The sequence below is a fragment of the Pongo abelii genome, chromosome 7, assembly GCF_028885655.2.
Source record: "Pongo abelii isolate AG06213 chromosome 7, NHGRI_mPonAbe1-v2.0_pri, whole genome shotgun sequence".
Lineage (NCBI taxonomy): Eukaryota > Metazoa > Chordata > Mammalia > Primates > Hominidae > Pongo > Pongo abelii.
The window spans coordinates 81,824,624-81,840,605 of record NC_071992.2 but is presented as its reverse complement, the minus strand read 5'-3'; positions in this window follow the sequence as shown (position 1 = coordinate 81,840,605).

Genomic DNA, 15,982 nt, shown 5'->3' with positions numbered 1-15,982 from the left:
GCAGATCATCTGAGGTCAGGAGTTCGAGACCAGCCTGGCCAACATGGTGAAACCCTGTCTCTACTAAAAATACAAAAATTAGCTGGGCGTGATGGTGGGTACCTATAATCCCAGTGACTCGGGAGGCTGAGGCAGGAGAAATGCTTGAACCCGGGAGGTGGAGATTGTAGTGAGCTGAGATTTCGCCATTGCACTCCAGCCTGGGTAACGAGAGTGAAACTCCATCTTAAAAAAAAAAAAAAAAAAAAAGAAATGAAGTATCACATGCTACAACATGGATAAGCGTTGAAAACATTATACTAAGTGAAAGAAGCCACTCACAAAAGATCATATATTGTATGATCACATTTTTTAAATAAAATGTCCAGACTAGGTAAATCTGCAGAGAAAGAAAGTAATTTGTCATTACTCGGGGCTGGTTGGAAGGAGAGATGGGAGTGACTGACAGTGGGTTCAGAGTTTCTTTTGGGGATGATGAAAGTTCTGGAATTAGATAGTGGTGATGGCTGCATAGCTCTGTGAATAAACCACTGAATTGTGGTTTAAAAAGCAACTTTAATGGTATGTAAATTATATCTCAATAAAGCTGTTATTTTTAAGTGTTAAGTGTAAATTACTCTAGTGTATGCTGTGGGTTTATTCTGTCTTCTCCATTTACTATTTGTGACTTTTTACTTCTTTTTAAACTTTTCCAATCATTTGAATTTTCTCAGCGTCTTTCTCACCATCTGTCTTAGTCCATTTGTGCTGCTATAACAGAATACCTGACACTGGGTAATTTATAAAGAACAGAAATTTATGTCTCACAGTTCTACAGGCTGGAAAGTCCAAGATCAAGGTGCCAGCACCTGTTGAGGGCATCTTGCTGTGTCCTTGAATGGAGGAAGGTAGAAAGGGCAAAAAGGACAAACTCTGTGTCCTCATATGGCAGAAAGGAAGAGAGGGCAAAACCACTCCCACTTTCATGACAGCATTCATCCATTTACGAGGGCAGAGCCCTGGTGAGCTAAACACCTCCCAAAAGGCCCCACCTCCCAATGCTGTTGCATTGGGGATTAAGTTTCCAACACATGCATTCTGGGAGACACATCCAGACCATACCACCATCTTTGCCCAGGATCATAATAGTTTTTATTAGATAAGAGAATCATAGGATAATGTAGTATATAAGAATTCAGACCTGGCTCATGGTGGCTCATGCCTAGAATCCCAGCACTTTGGGAGGCCAAGGTGGGTGGATCACTTGGGCCCAGGAATTCAAGACCAGCCTGAGTAACACGGCAAAACCCTGTGTCTACAAAAAATACAAAAATTAGCCAGGTGGTGTGCACCTGTAGTCCCAGCTACTCCGGAGGCTTAGGTGGGAGGGTCACTTGAGCCTAGGAGATTGAGGCTGCAGTGAGCTGAGATTGAACCACTGCACCCCATCCTGGGCAACAGAGGAAGACCCTGTCTCAAAAAAAACAAAAAGGAATTCAGATCTAACATGTTCTATCATCTTTACTTGGTTAATAGGAACTTAGCTAACATGCAACAAAAATCAACAAAGTTATTGCTCTATTTCCATGGATTAATATAAGTGGTACTCGTTATCACTGTTAGGTTTTAGAATATGACAACAGTACTTGTTATCACTGGTAAAGTTCACTGGACATTGGTTACTAATAGCAAGAGTTTGACAGTTCTGCAGATAACAGCATAAGATATTCAAATTCTATAGGTTCAGGATTTAACACAATCAGCTTTTAAATCTTTTTTTTTTTTTTTTTTTTACGGACAGGGTCTTGCTCTGTCATTCAGGCCGGAGTGCAGCAGAGCAATCACGGCTCACTGTAACCTCAAACTCCTGAGCTCAAGCGATCCTCCCGCCTCAGCTTTCCAAATTGTTGGGGCTACAGTCACATGTCACCACACCCAGCTAAATGTAAAATATTTAGTCTTTTTCTATTAGGTACAAAATATATATTTAAAACATTTTAATCAGCTTTCTTCTTGAAATCTGGCACAAGTTTCTAGATTAAAACATTAATATGATTTCACAACGATAAAGTAAAAAATGAAAGCCCATTTTCAAACTCATTTAACCACTGCCTCATCAGCAGATGGTACTATGGGTTATTTGTTAATAAATTCTGCCTGTTCTTTTGGATGAGGGGCTTTGAGAGGAGTCAGCTTTTACCCCCTTATCAGTTAACACAGGGGAACCTCATGGTAAAGAGAGGAGTCAGCTTTTACCCCCATATCAGTCAACACAGGGGAACCTCATGGTAAAGCCAGAGAGACCTGTTCAGATCAGCTCTGCCTCGTGTTGCCACAAACCAGCAACCTTGGAAACCTCACTATGCTCAAGTGGCTCATCTGCAAAATAAAATGACCTACCCATCCCACAGCGTTATTATGAGTATTTAAGAAAATAATGTCTCTAAAGCACCCAGCATATGGTAGAAACTCAATAAATATTAGTGCCTTTTTCTTTGTTCTCTGAGAGGTAAAATACAGGTCATACATGATAAAAACTACAAAAATCCTGATGAAACAAAATATTTGGCTTAGCGTGTACAACTTGAAAAGGGTGCAATTATCTAAATACTAAAAGTAAACCAACCTTTATTTTCTAAAAGCACCAAACTCATATCATCTTAAGTAGGTAAATTATAACCATGATGATAAGATACAAGATATCATGGGGGGAAGATAAACTGATGTTGCAGTAATTGCAATGGTATTATCTAAGAGTTTTTATTAGGAAACAACTGAGTATCCAGTTGGCAAAATACCGCAGATAATTTCAATTAAATGGTTCTTCCAATAAGCCAGCAATAATTTAAGGTTTGGCTGTATTTGCAGTATGAGAATTTCCTAATGGAAGGCTTCATAATGAATCTTAGTCACAGCATTTGAGAGTGCTGAAGGAGAACAAAGCCATGGCAAGGCGCCTGCAAATTACTACTGGTCCTTTGAGACTAGACTATACATGCATTCTTAAAAAAAAAAAAATTTAAAACACAACTTTACTAATGACTTTATATGGAAAAAGAACACTAGATATATATAGATCTATTTTTTAAGTCAGGAAACGCTGGGACATGATTTTAAACATTATTTTAACAATGGGTTACATATTCACAGGGTTAAAAAAAAAAAAAACATAGTGAGAAGTCGGCTTCCCACCCATCCCTATGCACCCAGTTCTCATCCCCCACCCCAAAGAGATAAACACCGCCTTTTTTTTTTTTTTTTTTTTCTGAGACAGTCTTATTCTGTCACCCAAGGCTAGGGTGCAGTGGCACCATCTCGGCTCACTGCAACCTCCAACTCCTGGGATCAAGCAATTCTCCCTGCCTCAGCCTCCCAAGTAGCTGGGATTACAGGCGCCCACCACTGTGCCCAGTTAATTTTTTTGTTTTGTTTTGTTTTTGAGATGGAGTCTCACTCTGTCGCCCAGGCTGGAGTGCAGTGTCACGATCTCGGCTCACTGCAAGCTCCGCCTCCTGGGTTTACGCCATTCTCCTGCCTCACCCTCCTGAGTAGCTGGGACTACAGATGCCCGCCACCACACCCAGCTAATTTTTGTATTTTTAGTAGAGATGGGGTTTCACCATGTTAGCCAGGATGGTCTCGATCTCCGGACCTTGTGATCCGCCTGCCTCGGCCTCCCAAAGTGCTAGGATTACAGGCGTGAGCCACCGCGCCCAGCCAATTTTTGTATTTTTAGTAGAGACGGGGTTTCATCATATTGGCCAGGCTGGACTCGAACTTCTGACTTCAGGTGATCCACCTGCCTTGGCCTCCCAGGTGTGAGCCACCATGCCAAACCAAAATGCCAATTTCTTATGTGTCCTTCCAGAGTCCCTTTACATGTAGTCAAGCAAAACATAATATATTCTTATTTTTTCCTGGTCTTTCTACACAAAAGGTAGCATTTTATACACAATGTTCTGCATCTCACAGGCAAATTTTTAATCCTAACATGTCCAGTGAAAGCAATAAATAATTTCAATGGGACAAAGACTTTAGTTTACACTTCAGTGGACTTTATTTTTTATTAGTTTTTATTTATTTTCTTGAGATGGAGTATTGCTCTGTCACCCAGGCTGGAATGCAGTGGCATGATCTCGGCTCACTGCAACCTCCACCTTCCAGGTTCAAGCAATTTTCCTGCCTCAGCCTCCCAAATAGCTGGGACTACAGGTGTCCACCACCACACCCGGCTAATTTTTGTATTTTTAGTAGAGACGAGGTTTTACCATATTGGCCAGGCTGGTCTCAAACTCCTGACCTCATGGATCAGCCTCCCAAAGTGCTGGGATTACAGGCGTGAGCCGCCGCGCCCAGCCTTAGTGGACTTTTAAAAGGAGAAATAGGCTGGGTATGGCGGCTCACGCCTGTAATCCCAGTATTTTGGGAAGCTGAGGCAGGAGGATAGCTTGAGGCCAGAAGTTTGAGACTAGCCTGGGCAACAGGATCCTCACTAGACCCTGTCTCTAGAAAAAATATTTTAAAATAGCTGAGCATGGTGGCATGAGCCTGTAGTCCTAATAAAAAAATTAAAAGGAAGACTAGAAATAAATGATGTTAATGTTAGCAAAAGTCAGAAATAATAGAAATATAAAGGGAAGACAAAGTTCAAAGTGAAAAGGGGGTGCAGTCTAATAAATCTTAAAAACTTTTCTCTGCTAAAACATTGGACTATCTTGTCTTTCATCAGTAAAAAAATCTTACAGATACACAAAAAATTAAACCAAATATTGGTGAGAAGAGAGAGTGGGATAAAAAGAGATCAATTAGAAATGAGAGAAAGGTACTTTTGTCAGAATGGACTAAATTGTCAACTGTGTACAACTACAGACATGTAGAATTACAAAACATAAGAGCTATTTTTAATAAATTATAACAGTTGGGCAAAGTGGTTCATGCCTATAATCCCAGCACATTGGGTGGCTAAGGACGTGGGAATACGTGAGCCCAGGAGTTTGAGAGCAGCCTGGGCAACATAGTGAGACCCCATCTCTACAAAAAATAAACAAAATTAGTTGGGTGTGGTGGTGCATGCCTGTATTCCCAGCTACTTGGGAGGCTGGGGTGGGAGGATTGCTTGAGCCTGGGAGGTTGAGGCTGCAGTGTGTTAAGATTGCACCACTGTACTCCAGCTTACGTGACAGACGAAGACCTTTTTTCTTTTTTCTTTTCTTTTTGAGACGGAGTTTTGCTCTTGTTGCCCAGGCTAGAGTGCAATGGCGTGATCTTGGCTCACCACAACCTCCGCCTCTCGGGTTCAAGCGATTCTCCTGCCTCAGCCTCCTGAGTAGCTGGGATTACAGGCATGCGCCACCATGCCTGGCTAAATTTTTTTGTATTTTTAGTAGAGACAGGGTTTCACCATGTTGATCAGGCTGGTCTCGAACTCCTGACCTCAGGTGATCCACCCGCCTCAGCCCCCCAAAGTGCTGGGATTACAGACGTAAGCCACTGTGCCCAGCCAACCCTTTTACAAAAAAAAAAAAATATATATATATATATATATATTTTTTATATATATATATATACACACAAAATCTTACTTCTGAATGTTTATTAACAATGGTACCTGATATAGTTTGGATATTTGTTTCTGCCCAAATCTCATGTTGAACTGTAATCTCCAATGGTGGAGATGGAGTCTGGTGAAAGGTGTTTGGATCATGGGGCAGATCCCTCATGGCTTGGTGCTGTCTTCACCACAGTGAATTATTTAAAAGTGTGTGGCACCTTCACCTCACCACTCTTGCTCTTGCTCCTGTTCTTGCCACGTGATGTCCCTATTCCCCCTTCGTGTTCTGCAATGATTGTAAGCTTCCTGGGGCCTCCCCAGAAGCAGATGCTTCCTGTACAGCCTGCAGAACCATGGGCCAATTAAACCTCTTTTCTTATAAATTACTCAGTCTCAGGTATTTTTTTATAGCAATGCAAGAACGACCTAATACAGTAGTTTAAATAAGTAAATGATATAGTACTTTCATGTCTAAGCCATCATCAATTTTAGCACCATGTTGTTGGGAGGCTAACTAAAAACACATTTTCAGAGGCCGGGCATGGCGGCTCACACCTGTAATCCCAGCACTTTGGGAGGCCAAGGTGGGCGGATCACGAGGTCAGGAGATCGAGACCATCCTGGCTAACATGGTGAAACCCCATCTCTACTAAAAATACAAAAATTAGTCAGGTGTGGTGGCAAATGCCTGTAGTCCCAGCTACCTGGGAGGCTAAGGCAGGAGAACTGCTTGAACTCGGGAGGTAGAGGTTGCAGTGAGCCAAGATGGCGCCACTGGACTCCAGCCTCGGTGACAGAGTGAGACTTCATCTCAAGAAAACAAAAAACAGAAAAACAAAAACAAAGACATCCTTACAAAAGCTTTTCCAATGATGTTTATGAGAAAATAAGCCTTTACTCTCAGTGCAGCTTAAGTAGCTATTGTCTTGGTGCGGAGCTTCCTATACCATCTGGCCCACGCACCTTTGCAGGCGAGCTGAAGTTGGTATGTAGGCAGTTTCCAGGGCCTGATCCTCTATCCCTAACTCTTGTAAGAGTCTCCAGCAGGGACCTAGCATTCCTGAACCAGTATTGCTTCTTCTGTAAGTCCCAAGGATCTGATCCAAGCTCTCACCAGTGTATATCTCTACTGATAAAAATCTGGAAGGAAGTGGTTGGGAATCCTGACATACCACTTCTCAAAGATTGCTAACCTTTGGCCCAAGATACCCTTCTTAGTCTTTAACTTACTTGAAAACAAAAAGGTTATTTTAAAGCCTGATAGAATTTTGCATATATTTTCTAAAAGGAACAGTGGTCATATCTGAGAGTTAGCTTTCAAGACCAAAACATTCTATTCAACCCATAACATGACTGACATCTTCAACTGGGAAAAAAAAATAGCACAAAACAATGCTGTTGAAATGACATGAGAAAAAAAAAATTATAAATAGCTTTAAATTTTATAGTTCATGCCAATGCTTAAGGAAAAAGAGCTTATTTAGAGAAGAGGAGGTGGGTGTGGACTTCTGTGGATATTCTGAAAGGAATTACTAGGTATTCTCAAGGGCTTCAAAGGTTGAAACCACTAGTTCTTTATAATGTCTATGTTTCTTCCTAAACTAAAAGCTTTCCTTTTCCTTATTAAAGGCCTGCTCTTAAATGTATTACCATGATTAGTATCCATTTTGCTTAAGACCAACATGAAGAGAGTGGGATAGAGAAAAGACAGAACTTTTCTTAATGCAAGAGGTGGAAGAAGAGAAAAAAAGAACAAGGTTTATAAAGGAGAGCAAACTCTCAGAGAGCAGGGGAGGCCGCAAAGGGTGCAGGAGCCCACACCTGCTGTAGACTGTGTGTTGTAGATTGTGTACTCACACCTTGGGGGAAGAAAAGGGGATGGATGGAGAGATGTCAGCACAGACCAATGCTATCTGGAAAGACTGGTGGCTTTAGTATGTGAAGAGGGAGCTGTGTGCATGAAATTATACTAAGTCAAGTGCTACTGACTCTGAGACAGCCTATAATAGGATCCCAAGAAACTTTAAGGTCACCTATTCCCACCATTGGTGGCGGTGCTGTTTAAACCAATTATACTATAAACAATGTACTCATTATTAGACGAGTATTTCAAAACATCTCAAGTTCAACTGTTCTAATTTCTTTTTTTGTTTGTTTTGTTTGTGAGACAGGGTCTCACTCTGTCACCCAAGCTGGAGTGCAGTGGCATGATCCCAGCTCACTGAAACCTCCGCCTCTGCAGCTCAAGCGATCCTCCCACCTTAGCCTTGGGAATCCTCCCACACACAGCCTGTGTGGCCACAGATGTGTGCCACCACATCTGGCTAATTTTATATATACATATAATTTTATATATATATATATATATATATATATAAAATTTTTTTTTTTTTGAGACAGAGTTTTGCTCTTGTCACCCAGGCTGGAGTGCAGTGGTGCGATCTTGGCTCACTGCAACCTCCACCTCCCGGGTTCAAGAGATTCTCTTGCCTCAGCCTCCCAAGCAGCTGGGATTACAGGCACCCACCACCATGCCCAGCTAATTTTTGTATTTTTAGTAGAGACAGCGTTTCACCATGTTGGCCAGGCTGGTCTCAAACTCCTAACCTCAGGTGATCCACCCGCCTTGGCCTCCCAATGTGCTGGGATTACAGGTGTGAGCCACTGGGCCTGGCCCAATTTTTTATATTTTTTGTAGCAACTAGGTTTCACCATGTTGCCCAGGTCAGTCTCAAACTCCTGAGCTCAAGCGATCTGCCCACCTCAACCTCTAAAAGTGCTGGGGTTACGGGCATGAGCCTACCATGCCAGCTGTTCTAATTCCTAACTGAAATTTAGAACAGCCACTTTTTCCTTGGTTCAAGGCAATTATTTCTGCTTCTCCTTTAGTGATTACAATCAATTACATGTGAACATCCTATCATTTCTCTTCTTAAATATCTTGTATCTTAGATGAACTTATAATACGAATATTGACGGACTCTCATTAGAAGAACATGTGCTTTATGTTAATTTGGATGGATTTGTCAATCTATCCACACACCCTCATTCTCTTTATGAGCGGTAGTATAAATTTCCAAGAGTGTTAGCCAGGGCTGGGGCATGGCAGGTGGCCAGGAAACAGTAAAATAACTGGTTCAAAGGTGCATGGAATCTGTGACGTTGGCTGGCTACGTGTGATTCTCTAACCAACAAAGCAAGCCTGTATAAGAGAAACTTTTAAAAATGGCATTGAAGATATGCACATGCACACACAAATAAAAGTCTAGAAGGATATACTCTAAAATGCTAACAGCGGTTTGCCAATGAGCGATAGATTTACTGGTAATTCTTATTTTCTGTATTTCTTCTTTTATTTGTCCAAAAAAGTATTACTTTGGTGATTTAAATAGATTTTAAAAGACTCAAAATGGTAAACATGTCAGCAATAGAAATAACAGAAAATTGATAATCAACCATAAAGCGGAATACTATGCAGCTATCAAAACTAACGATATAGATCTATAGATGTCTATATACAGTGTTAAATAAGAAACAGGATGAGCACAGCACAGTGGCTGACATCTGCAATTCCAGCCCTTTGGGAGGCAGAGGCAGGAGGATTACTTGAGCCCAGGGGTTCGAGACCAGTCTGGGCAATATAGTAAGACCTTGTCTCTACTAAAAATTAAAAAGAATTAGCTGGGTATGGTGGCACACACCAGTACTCAGGAGGCCAAGGCAGGAGGATCGCTTGAACTCTAGAGGTTGAAACTGCAGTGAGTCACAATCGTGCCACTGCATTCCAGCCTGGGAGATAGACTAAAACACTGTCAATAAATAAATAAATAAATAAATGAAAAAAAAATTGTGTAAAACAATCCCCATTAAAAAAAAAACTCTTGTGTATGTATATAGATACACAAATTTATGTAAGCATGAAAAAAGTTTAGAAGGGTATAAAAACAGCAGCAGCAGTAGTTATCTCTGTAGATAAAATTAGAGTGGAGAGGATGTATTTTTTTATTACATATGCTTCTCAATTGCTTGAATTTAAGAGCATACATACTTTTTTATTGGGGGGGGATAGGGTCTCAATCTGTCACCTAGGCTGGAGTGCAGTGGCACAATCATAGCTCATTGTAACACTGAACTCCCGTGCTCAAGCAATCCTCCCACCTCAGCCTTGTATACCTTTATAATTTAAAATTTAAAAAAAGGAAGACAAAACTAAAATTAAAATGGGGGGGAAAGATGCATGTGTTTTCTCGGGAAACCAAGCATATGATTCCAAAATTCTCTTTGAGCAGGTCATATATAAAACATACATGTGGCCGGGCACGGTGGCACACACCTGTAATTCCAGCACTTTGGGAAGCTGAGGCGGGCGGATTATCTGAGGTCGGGAGTTCGAGACCATCCTGACCAACATGGAGAAACCCCGTCTCAACTAAAAATACAAAATTAGCTGGGCATGGTGGCACACATCTGTAATCCCAGCTACTCAGGAGGCTGAGGGAGGAGAATCACTTGAACCTGGGAGGCAGAGGTTGCAGTGAGCCAAAATCGTGCCACTGCACTCCAGTGTGAGCAACACAGTGAGAGTTTGCCTCAAAAAAACAAACGAAACAAAACAAAACAAAAACCACATACGTGTGCATTAGATTCTATAGACTATATACTGGTCATACACACACACACACACACATAATATATATGTGTGTATATATATACACATATATATGTTTATCTGCATGTATAGATGCTGAGTTGGAAATTGAATCATTTTAAGTTAATCTTTATCTATTTTTGGTTAGAAAATAGGGAGGTAGGCTGGGAGCGGTGGGTCATGCCTGTAATCCCAGCACTTTGGGAGGCCGATGTGGGCAGATCACTTGAGGTCAGGAGTTTGAGATCAGCCTGGCCAACATGGTGAAACCCTGTTTCTACTAAAAATACAAAATTAGCCAGGTGTGGTGGTAGGCGCCTGTAGTCCCAGCTACTTTAGAGGCTGAGGCAGGAGAATTGCTTGAACCCCAAAGGCGGAGGTTGTAGTGAGCTGAGACCATGCCATTGCACTCCAGCCTGGGTGACAGAGTGAGACTACATGTCAAAAAAAAGAAAAAAAAAATAGGGAGGTAAATAACTAGAGTAGGCCGGGTGCAGTGGCTCACACCTGTAATCCCAGCACTTTGGGAGGTCGAGGCAGGTGGATAACTGAGGCCAGGAGTTCGAGACCAGCCTGGCCAACACAGTGAAACCCATCTCTACCAAAAATACAAAAACAATCAGCTAGGCATGGTGGCGCACAACTGTAGACCCAGCTTCTCAGAAGGCTGAAGCACGAGAATTGCTTGAACCTGGGAGGTGGAAGTTGCAGTGAGCTGAGATCATGCCACTGCACTCCAGCCTGGGCAAGACAGCGAGATTCTGTCTCAAATAATAATAATTAATTAAAAACAGAACTAGAATAATAAAGTTCCTTCTCATTTTCAAACTTATGAAGCACCACTGTACTTGAATACGTTTCATTCAGCAGTCTGTAGACTGGCTAATCAGCGAGTCCTACTTTTGTATATGAATATATTACATATGAAATCCAGTTTTCTTTTCTCTTCTTTTCTTTTTTTTTTTGAGAAGGAGTCTCACTCTGTTGCCCAGTCTGGAGTGCAGTGGTGCGATCTCGCTCACTGCAACCTCTGCCTCCCGAGTTCAAGCCATTCTCCTGCCTCAGCCTCCCCAGTAGCTGGGATTACAGGCATGTGCCACCATCCCCAGCTAATTTTGTATTTTTAGTAGAGACGGGGTTTCTCCATGTTGGCTAGGCTGGTCTCAAACTCCTGACCTCAGGTGATCCACCAGCCTCAGCCTCCCAAAGTGCTGGGATTACAGGCATGAGCCACCACACCCGGCCTTTTTTTTTTTTTTTTTAGAAAAAGAGTTTCACTCTTGTTGCCCAGGCTAGAGTGCAATGGCACGATCTTGGCTCACTGAAACCTCCACCTCCCGAGTTCAAGAGGTTCTCCTGCCTCAGCCTCCCAAGTAGCTGGGCTTACAGGCATGCGCCACCACGCCCGGCTAATTTATGTATTTTTTTTTTTAGTAGAGACAGGGTTTCGCCATGTTTGCCAGGCTGGTCTCGAACCCCTGAATTCAGGTGATCCACCCGCCTTGGCCTCCCAAAGTGCTGGGATTACTGGCATGAGCCACCGTGCCTGGCCTCTATATTTTAACTATCTGCCAACAAACTCACTTAGTGGCTTGAAGAAAGCTACCTACAAGAACACTTCTGCACTTGATGGTACAAAGTAACTCTGCCCACCAATATCACATCATGCCAAGAAATGTTTCTAGTTCTTCTCAAACTTTCATTCCATATAGGTCTTTCCTATATGTATGGTTCTGTCAGGGGAAGCACAGCTGCACTGCACAGGAATCCTCTGCCACAAGACCTCACTAACATCACTTCACACACATCTCCATTTTCCGTCTTACATATTATCAGTCCCTCATCCTCTAACAATTCACCTTGTATCTTCATGTTTCTTTCAGTCACCCCCAACCCCCCCACCCAAGGAAAGCAGATTTTGGTTTAGCGTAATAGAAGAACAGTGGCTATAAGGAGGTGAACTTAGCCAGGTTTTCAGGACTTTGTCCAATTTCTCAAGTCTTTTACTATTTCTCCAAAGGCAAGGATACTGCACAACTGCCCTAATTCCCTTTGAAAACCCTCTGGCTCAGCTTCAGACAGCCAAAACAATTTTACTGGGTGACACTTTGAATTGGCCTTCAACATCTGATTTCCACATTGTCTTCCTCGGCAATGACAACTGAAAGTTAGCATTGAGTTAAAACTACTTTGGCGTGAACTACAAGATGTGGAAGTAGCACCTCTTAGATTTACCACTTTTCTCCATGATACTGGGCAGGGGAGAGTGAAATGAGAGCAAAGTCTCCACGAGAAATGGAAAAGGTAAAGGAAAACAGAGACACTGAGTCGCTTAAAATAATATGGGAGCTGTTACATCTGTCAGGAATAACATGTTACATAATTTGAGTTTCATGAATCAGCAGTTTAGTCAGTAATTTACATTAATTTTTTTAAAAAAGAGAAAACATGAGAACTGGAAAAGGTAAAGTGGTTTCTGAAACAAGGCAGGTTTCAAAGGTATTTTATTCCACTCCCACACAGAAGAACGTTGACAGGCAGATGACTCAGTCTGGCTTCATTAAGGGTTTCTTACTGCCTAATACACCTCATGGGAAAGGCCATCCCATCTCTCATCTCTCCATGATAACTCTTCTCAATTCCTCCTGCCAGGTAATGGCCATATTATCCCCTCTAATTGAAGGTTATCCACCTGGAAATCACATACTTTAGGTACCAAGGGCTATGCTTAAAGCATATAAATAGTTGAGGAATTTTGTGTGTGTTTTTAAAGACCCTTTATGCTAAAGTCATTGCAACATTTCAATAAAACACACAGTTTTATTTCAAAAATATTTACAATACCTATGATCATTGAGTTTGAACTTGATCATAAATCTAAGTAGTTTAGAGAGATAAGAAAGCTGTGGCCAGGCACGGTGGCTCACGCCTGTAATCCCAACACTTTGGGAGGCCAAGGCGGGCTGATCATGTCAGGGGTTTGATACCAGCCTGGCCAACATGGTGAAATTCTGTCTCTACTAAAAACACAAAAATTAGCCGGGTGTGGTGGCATGCACCTGTAGTCCCAGCTACTTGGGAGGCTGAGGCAGGAGAATCGCTTGAACCCGGGAGGCAGAGGTTGCAGTGAGCCTAGGCTGCACCATTGCACTCCAGCCTGGGCAACAGAGCAAGACTCCGTCCCCCCCCAAAAAAAAAAAAAAAAAAGAAAGCTGTCAACATAAACATAAATACCATGTGTCCGTTCTAAACTCTCAAAACCAGAGAAAAAAGGTAGGATGAAAAAAATACCCAACCTATTTTCTTTTTCAAAAACCAGAGGTGGCAAATCTTAAGAAATGAGTCCAAAGGGCATTCCCATCCTTTTTGTAGAAAATGTGCTGTATTAGATACTGTTTGAAATAAGAGAGGCATTGGATTAGGCCTGGAAATCTCTCAGGCATAAATCAATTACTATGGTATTTTCAGAGACATGTTTTGAAAGAGCAAGATATCTGAAGCCATTTGGAGTCATTCATTCCACAGATGTTTATTACAGGCCTGCACGTGCCAGGCACTGTCCACACACCTGTCCTCCATTCAAGCTCTGCCTCTCACCTGCTGTGCAATCCAGGCTAAAGCACTTTAACATTTCTATGCCTCAGTTTCTTCATCTGTAAAAACAGGTAATAAAAAGTAGTTAAGAGATCAACCACACAAGATCTCTCTGAAGGGTAAAAGTGTATGTCTGGAAGCACTTTGTAAGCCATGAAAATGCTAGGGGTCATCCGACTAAACTGAATTCACAAATGACACTAATGCCTGTTGTGTCATAAATTATTAATATATCAGAGGAACATGAGCCTTCTTGCTTCAAGAGACACTTCATAATCCTATTAAATAAGGCTTATCGGCTCACTTAATCATCTCTCTGAAAAGTTAAATATATGAGAGAGAGATAAGGGAGGGGGGCACAGAAAGGGAGAGAGGGAGTCAGAAAGCTAGTCTGATGTGCAGATTTTGACATTACATTCATAGTCACCATAAATAACAAGAATCATGTCTATCTTAGTCACCACATTGGGTCTCTAATGGTGCATATTTGAAGAAGGCATGTTATTCTGAAAAAATATTCTCTGCATATCTGCAAATCACAAAAGGTACCCCTACGAGGCTGACCTACCAATTCAATGTTTCCAAGAGCAAATAGCAGTAAAATTACAAAACGTTATTTGTTACGTTGATGTGTGCAAACAAAAATGTTCTATTTTATAGTACATTTCAAGTTCAATCTGACCCTCATATCTAAACTATGTCATATAAATAATGTCATATAAATAGTGTCGAACAGATCAGGAACAAAGCTCTTTTCAAAAACAAAAGTAGGCTCCATGCAGTGGCAGTTAAAGAAGGGGAAGTTCTGGTGTCTCCAGAGTTAGCCAATGGGCACAACGGCAGTTGAGAGAGACCATGTTACACAAGTCATTCAGGTTCTGGCCAACATCTGCTTTGAACAGGTCGCATTCCCTGGAGCTCCAGGCTCCCTTACCCCAGGGAAATCCAGGGGTGGTGGCTTGTCTTACAGAAGTGGTAGCCAAGGGGACCAGAAGGCACACCCAGTGCTAAAACATGCCTAAAACTTCCTCTAATGTTTACAGCTCTTCCAATGACATTTGGGGAACTAAAGTATGGATAGCCTCTTCACTGCTAGAACCGCTATAATATGATGAGTTAAGAATTTGATTTAATATTTATAAAGAACTTAGAGCCCAGCGCATAGTAAGGGCTATGTAAGTGTTTGGTAAATAAAGAAGGCACCTCCCAGATTGGCTGGGTGAAATCTCAATCTGGTGAGAAGGGAGAGAATCAAAATACACAACAGTCTATTTTTCACTTTGACAAAGATTTAGAAATTACAGTGCTCTGTATTTATTTTGCACCCAAGTGCACCCTACGTAGTCTCTGGTGCAGGACTGAAATTCTACTCATGGTTCAGAAGTCACTGTGCACAACTCAATGAAAGCGTTTTAAGTTTCAAGAGATGATTCCTTTCTTTTTTCGCTTTCCAAGTAACGATGACTAAAAATGACAGAATCTAAAAATCTCAAAGCACTTCTAGTGGGTACGTTCCAATGCTAAAACTGTGAGAATTAACAGGGCCAGATTCACCTGAAGAGACGTAAGGGTTCAAATCACAGAGAACTTAAAAGACGCAACGTATTAAGGTCTCTTACTACAGATCAGCTGACAACAGGTTAAACGATTCCATCCACCCGATTCTGGCGGCTGCCCCCTCCCCGACCCTCGCAGGTGACCTGCACCCACTTTCGACCTCAGATAGGGTCTCCCCGCTTGGCGTTCCCAGTTCCTCCAGGCTCGGCGGCTGCGTGGGGGTTAACAAGGTCCAGCCACCGACACCCCTTGGGCGTTTAGGAATCTCGAGGCAGGATCTGAATTCACCTCGTGGAAACAAAGACCACAAACTCGCCGGGAGCCGGGGGCTGGGCGGCGGTACGGCTTTTTCCGAGGACAGGCAGCGGCCGAGGCCCGGGCAGCCCTCGCCCCGCCCCGTCTCCTCCCGCCCTGGGCCGCAGTCGGAGTCCCGGGCGCACGGACCCTCCCGCCGGCCCCGCACCTACCTGGCCCCGTGGTGCTGCTCCCGGCGCGGCGGGCGCGGAGCCGAACGCACTGCGCTTCCTCCTTCCCGGCAGGGCCGCCGGGCGCCGGCGTTTCCTCCTTGACGCGTCACGGCCTCCAGCGGCTCCTCCCGCGGAGTGCGCGGAGGCCGAGGACAGCCGGGGAAGGCGCCGGATCCCAGCAGAGCG